Source organism: Macaca mulatta, chromosome 14 (assembly GCF_049350105.2).
Source record: "Macaca mulatta isolate MMU2019108-1 chromosome 14, T2T-MMU8v2.0, whole genome shotgun sequence".
Classification (NCBI taxonomy): Eukaryota; Metazoa; Chordata; class Mammalia; order Primates; family Cercopithecidae; genus Macaca; species Macaca mulatta.
This window is the reverse complement of record NC_133419.1, coordinates 32,528,352-32,535,611: the sequence shown is the minus strand read 5'-3', so window position 1 is coordinate 32,535,611 and position 7,260 is coordinate 32,528,352. Positions and strand designations below refer to the sequence as shown.

Here is a 7,260-nt window from a genome sequence, read left to right as displayed (position 1 = left end):
TGGGGAGTATTGATAGGGTACCACTGATGTTCACTTAAGGCCCAAGTCCAGGCCAGGACTCACCCTTCAGGACAGTGGGCTCCCCTCTGTCCCAGGGTAGGTCCAGAGTTGCTGTCCATGAGCCAAAGCCTGGAATCGGAACCCCTAGAGCCCACTTGGTGCTCTTCCCCACTGTGGCCAAGCTGGTACCTAAGCTGCAAGACGAAGTTCCCTTTATTCTTCCCCCTCCTTTTCTCAAGTGGAAGGGGTCTCTCCTCATAGCCACCACAGCTGTGAATATGCTGGGTCACACCTGAAGCCCGCATGTCTGAGTCTAACTCAAGGCCCATAGCATGTACTACTTGGTTATTGCTACTGATTATTCAGTGCCCAAGGGCTCTTAAGTCAGCAGGTAGTGAATCCTGCCAGAACTGAATCCTTCCCTTCAAGGCAGCTGGTTTCCTGTCTAATCCAGGGTGTGTCTAGAAATGTTGTCTGGGAGTTAGGGCCTGGAATGGGAGCCTGATGATTCTGCCCAGTGCCCTATCCTACTGTGGCTTAGCTGGTATCCAAGTTGCAAAATAAAATCCTCTTCCCTCTTCCCTCTTCTCTCTTCAAGCAGGAAGGAGTCTCTTTGGGAGCTGTACCCTGCACTGCCTGGGGTTGAGGGAGGGGTGGCGTAAGCACTCCCTTTGCCACTCCGACTGGTGTGTCACTGGGTCGCACGCCATCTCCACTGGCTCCGAGACCAGTCCAAGTCCACTGGCTCTGAGACCAGTACAACACTAGTACTTGCCTAGGAAGTGTAGTCCTTGTGGCCTAGATTGGCATTATTTGGAACCCCCCCAGTGGCAAGGCTTGCTGAAACTCAAGTTCAAACCACTGGGATGGGCTATTCGCCTCTGGCGAGGGCTGGTCTGAATGCACTCTCCATGGGCACCGGCTGAGTTCTGCCTGGTGTTGGGAGCACTGAGTTCCCACAATTCCTGCACTTTCCTTTAACCGCACAGATTTTCTCCACATCATGTGGCCACTGCAGGGGCTGGGGGAGAGGTGGAGTTGGAGATTCAAGACTGTCTTTCCTACTCTCTTGAGTACCTCTTTCAGCAATATGAAGCTAAAACCAAGTACTATGACCACTCACTTGATTTTTGGTCCTTATGAAGGTGCTTTTTTGTATAGATAGTTGTCAAATTTGGTGTTCCTGCAGGGAGGACAACTGGTAGAATCTTCTATTTGGCCATCTTACCCCCACCCTCAAAACTTAGTAATTTTAAACAATATTTTATTAGGTCTCACAATTCTGTACAATGATCGGGCTTAGCAAGACAGTTCTGTTTCACATGCTATGGTCATTCTTGCAGAAGCATTTATATGGTAGCTTGGCTAGGGCTGGGATGACAGTGACTTCTGCTTACACTCCAGTGTCTTTCCCCATGTAGCTTCTGATCATTAAATAATCTATTTTGAACTTTATGACATAGCTCTGGCTTCCAAGAGGATGTGTTCTAAGAGAAAAAGCCCCAATGTGCGAGTATTTATGAAGCCTCTGCTTAGTAACATGATTGCTAATGTTTCGTTGGCCAAGAAAGTCACATGACCAGGGCTAAGTTAATGTAGGAGTGATCTACTTAAGGACATGAAGTATGGTTCATTGGGAGCCACAAATATAACAACATCATTTATTTACTGGCTGTTCACAGATATTTAGACTGCTTATAACTTTTCCCATTACAACAATATAGTAAATATCACTGTAGCAAAATATTTGCCCAAGTAAGCTCACACAAAAAATTATCATAGATAAAAATATAAACTGCTCAGACTTAATGAACATGAAATTTTAAATTCCAATTTAAACAGATAAAACTGAATTTCTATCCATTATCTATATTAATTTACATCAAAAAGGAAAAAATACAGTAGTACTCATTCCTGAAAACTCCAGCCAATGCTGGAAATTATCAATCTTTTTAGTATTTTTCCAATCTGGGAATCAAAAACTGATTATCTCATTTTTGTTTTAATCTGCATTTATTTTATTAGTAGTAAAGTTAAGCATACTTTTGTACATTTTATGATTACTTGTATTTCTTCATTCTGTTCATTCTTCTGTTGGGTTGTTTTGATTTGGAATATTTTGTAAATAAGATATTGATTTTTTTATTATTTTGCATGTTGCAAATATTTTCTCTCCATCACTTTGTTTTTTAAGAGACTAAGTCTTGCTTGTCACCCATGCTGGACTGCAGTGGTACAATCACAGCTCACTGTAACCCTGAACTCCTGGGATTAAGTGATCCTCCTGCCTCTGCCTCCTGCCCGAGTAGCTAGGACTATGGACACACGCCATCATGTCCAACTAATTAAAATTTTTTCTTGTAGAGAAAGGGTCTCATTATGTTGCCCAGGCTGGTCTCGAACTCCTGGCCTCAAGTGATTGATCCTCCCACCTCAGCCTCCCAACGCACTGGAATTACACAGGTATGAGCCACTGTGCCTGGCCAGTCACTTTTTTTTAACTTTATGATGGCTATTACCCTGTAAAAGCTAAGAATCTAGCCATCATATCCAGCCATCTTTTCCTTTATGAAGGATAATCTCTATTCCCAAGAATATAAAACTTGTTTCTTATATTTTCTAGTATTTGTATGGTTTTCTTCTTTGCATTGAGTTTTAGTTTTCTTTTCTTTTCTTTTTTCTTTTTTTTTTTTTTTGAGACAAGCTTTTGCTGTGTCACCCAGGCTGCAGTGCAGTGACACAAACACAGCTCACTGCAGCCTTGATCTTCTGGGCCCAAGTGATCCTCCTACCTCAGCCTCCCAAGTAGCTGGGAATACAGGCATGTACCACCACACCCAGCTAAAATTTTGAGATAGAGTCTCACTCTGTAGCCCAGGCTGGAGTGCAGTGACGTGATCTTGGCTCACTGCAACCTCCGCTTCCTGGGTTCAAGTGATTCTCCTGCCTCATCCTCCTGAGTAGCTGGGATTACAAGCACCCACCACCATGCCCAGCTAATTTTTTGTATTTTTAGCAGAGATGGGGTTTCACCATGTTGGCCAGGCTGGTCTCAAACTCTTGACCTCAAGTGATCCGCCTACCTTGGCCTCCCAAAGTGTTAGGACTGCAGGTGTGAGCCACCACGCCCGGGTCCCAACTAAAATTTCTTAAGTTTTTTGTTGAAAACAACCATGTTGCCCAGGTTGTTTTCAAACTCCTGGCTTCAAGTGATCCTCTCACCTCAGCCTACCAAAGGATTACAGGTATGAGATACCAGACCCAGCCCTGGGTTTTATTTTTGTGTATAAGGTATGTATGAATGCTCCAAATACCACTTACTACTGTTCTTTTCACCCATTGAATTGACTTATCTTTTTAATGATTTATTTATTCCTGCAACTATGTCACATTTTAAATTATTACAGCATTTGAACATGGTTTAATATCTGATAGAGCAAGTAGTACTTCACTCTTCTCTTTTGAAAATGTTATTGGCTATCCTCATGTATTTTTCTTACATATATAACTTTAGAATCATCCTACCGAGCTCTAAAAAACACTGCATTAGGTTTTGATTAGCACTGTATTAAATTTGGGGATTCTTTGAAGGAAACTCTAGAAATGAAAAAGGTAATCATTGAAATTAAAAACTCTAAGGAAGGTTAGATAGCAGGTAAAAACATCTGAAGAGATAATTAGAAAACACCACAATGAATTACACAGAACTCAGTACAGACAGGCAGATAGGAAGAAATATAAGAGAGTTAAGAGTCAAAAAGGATAAGATGGCATGGGCCAATATGCTGTCTATTGGGGTTTCAAGAAAAAGATAATAGAGAAAATAAGGGGCAATACTCAAAAAAAATCACAGCTGAAGTTTTTCGTAACATTCAGGTATCAAAATGAGTCTCTAAAAATATAGATAAATCCACACCTAGACACATTAAAAATAAAGATCATCAATGACAAACAGATCTTAAGAGCGAATAGAAATGATGAATTACCTACAGAGGAAAACTTCTAAATAGCAGCAAAAGAGCTCAATAAAATCTCTTTAAAATACTGACAGAACACAAATGTAATCTACAATTTCATGGCAAAATAAAGACATTTTCTGGAAAAAGGAAAGTCTAAAAGAGTTTACCATTAACAGACTTTTTAGCATTGAATTAGAGGAATGTGAATTAGCTGGACCAGTTTCCGGAGTACACAGAAGATGGCTTCAACTATTTTTTTCTTTTCTTTTGAGACAGAATCTCACTCTGTCGCCCAGGCTGGAGTATAGTAGCGTGATCTTGGCTCACTGCAACCTCTGCCTCCCAGATTTAAGCGATTCTCCTGCCTCAACCTCCCATGTAGCTGGGATTACAGGCACCCATCACCCCGCCCAGCTAATTTCTGTATTTTTAGTAGAGATGGGATGTTGGCCAGGCTGGACTTGAACTCCTGGCCTCAAGTTATCCACCCATCTCAGCCTCCCAAACTGCTGGGATTATAGGTGTGAGCCACCGTGCCCGGCCGGCTTCAACATTTTTTATCTGGATAAAGGCTTAGGAAAATAATTAAGACCTTAAATTATCCTCTTAGAGGCCAGGCAAGGTGGCTCGCCCATATAATCCCAGCACTTTGGGAGGCTGAGGTGGCTGGATCACAAGGTCAGGAGATCGAGACCAGCCTGGCCAACATGGTGAAACCCTGTCTCTACTAAAAATACAAAAATTAGCCGAGCGTGGTGATGCATGCCTGTAATCCCAGCTGCTCAGGAGGCTAAGGCAGGAGAATCGCTTGAACCTGAGAGGCGGAGGTTGCAGTGAGCTGAGATCATGCCACTGCATTCCAGTCTGGGTGACAAAGCAAGATTCCATCTCAAAAACAAAACAAAACAAAACAAAAAACTATATATATATATATATATATGTCCTTTAAAGGTTATTTACAACATCAAGTCCAAGACAATTTATTACAATTGTATATTTTCTCTCTACCATTTGGGAAGATATAAAGCCTATTTCTATTTGTTTAGCAATTACCCTTAACATTTTAATATTCCTACTTAACTGAAGAACATCTGTAGTTGGTCAGTATCTTTATATCTTCTGAATGATACAAGGACCTAAGAATCAGTCCCATCCAGGCTTAATGGTAACTGTGGATCAGTGTTTGAATTCTACTATTTTATCTTTAAAAACTAAATGTAATTATTCATTTTTAATTGTATCTTAATCTTTTTGCACTCTGTTTTAAATGCTAAATAAAAAGATCTCTTCAGAAACTACCAAGGAGAAGTATTAAAAATTTGCGATAAAGATTTGGGAGGGCATGAGACAAAATCAGTATCTCATAAGTAGTTCCTGAATAAGATCTGTTCTTGCTTACTTGTCACACATACCTGCAAAATGTCTGGTACAAGAATATGCACAGCAATATGAATAGCAACTGTTTTCATAAAAACCAACAACTGGAAACCACTTAGGTATCCATAACTATGTTAATGAAAACAACAAACCTTGGTACGTTTACATTATAGATACTACTCAATGATAAAAACAAACTGACTACAAACACGCACAAGAATAAATCTCAAAAATACTACACTGAGTAAAAAAAAAACCCTACACAAAATAATATATACTGAATGATTCCCCTTATATGAAAATCTAGACCAGAGATATACTAATCTATAGGGGAAAAAAATTAGAACAGGGGCTGCCTCTGGATGAAAAGGGGTAAAGAATTTTATTCTACATAAATTTCATATTGAAAGAAAAATAAACAAATACTAAAATCTAGTTAATAATATACATACTGAAGCATATAATTTCCAACTTATTTGGAAATGAATCCCAAAAATAAGACCAATGACAGACAGATATACTATGAGATCAAGTATAGAATCTGGGTAGTAGGTATATTAGGTTCCTATTACTACTGTAACAAATAACAAACTTAGTGGCTTAAAACAACTCAAATTTATTCCGTTGCAGTTCTGGAGGTCAGAAGTCCAAGGTATCTGCAGGGCTGCATACCTTCTATAGTCTCTGGGGGAGAATCCATTTCCTTGCCTCTTCCAGCTTCCACTTACATATGTTCCTTGGCTCATAGCAATTTCCTCCATCTTCAAAGCTAGCAGCGTAACACCTTCCAATCTCTTTCTCTTTGACTATAACATCTACTTCCACTATCACATCTCTTTCTCGGACTCTGATTCCCCTGTCTCCCTCTTGTAAGAATGCTTATGAGTACTCTTGACCCACTCGAATAATCAAGCATAATCCCTCCATCTCAAAATGCTTAGTTTAATCACACCTACAAAATTCCTTTTGCCATATAAGGTAACATATTCACAGGTTCTTGAAATTAGGACATGAACATGCTTGGGTGCCATATTCTGTCTACCACAATGGGTGGATGGGTGCTCACTGTGAAGTTCTTTCAACTATTATGTACGTTTGAAATTTTCCTAAAATGTTAGGGGGAAAATCTAGGAATGCAGGAAAAGTACTGCCATCAGGGTAAATGTGAAAACCAGTAACTGTCTTTTTCTAATGAAAGTAAGGGAGTTTTATCCCCTTTTTAAGAAGAAAGGTCTCTTTTCAATGAGGAATTTCATTGTTAGTATTATGTACTTTTACATTTGATTATTAAAAACATTGTTCCTCTTCATCCAGGGATGGCATCTTAGAGGCACTCAAAATGGTCCAGCATTTGACGCATCATCATGGGCTTTCCTACAATACAGCCTCTAACAAAACGAGTTTGTCCCAATCCCCTGGTAATAGAATTGTTTACCTTTACACCAAGAAGGTTGGGAAAGCACCAAAATCTCCATGTGGCATGCCTCCAAGTAGACTTCAAGGAGTTTGTTATGTGAGACCTAAAGTTCTTATGAGGTTGTCTTGAAAAAACGTGTCAGCAGAGCCTATGGTGGTTCCACGTGTGCTAATTGTGTCCATGACAGGCTCAAACATGCTTTCTTCATCAAGGAGCAGAAAATCCTTGTGAAAGTGTTGAAGGCACAAGCACAGAGTTTGAAAGCTAAATTTTAAAATAAAGCTTTCTTGGGTAATAAAAGAAAAAGAAGAAGAAGAAAACACTATTCCTTTTCTAATCTGAAATTTTTCAGAAGCTTTTTAAAAGAAGCATATTTTTTAAGTTGGAAATATAAACAGACCAAAGTATAAAATTTAAAACATAATAAAACAGAATATTGTTTTAAATGGTGACCAGAAGTTGTTTCACTTAGGAAAGAACATTTTAAGCTAATTTTAAAAAACAGTT

The 7,260-nt window shown here is 39.4% G+C and overlaps 1 pseudogene; it reads left to right on the top strand.

Moving 5' to 3' along the window:
• Positions 1 to 6,675: 6,675 nt before the first annotated feature.
• LOC106993294 (large ribosomal subunit protein eL34 pseudogene) lies at positions 6,676 to 7,028 on the top strand (annotated as a pseudogene).
• Positions 7,029 to 7,260: the final 232 nt, after the last annotated feature.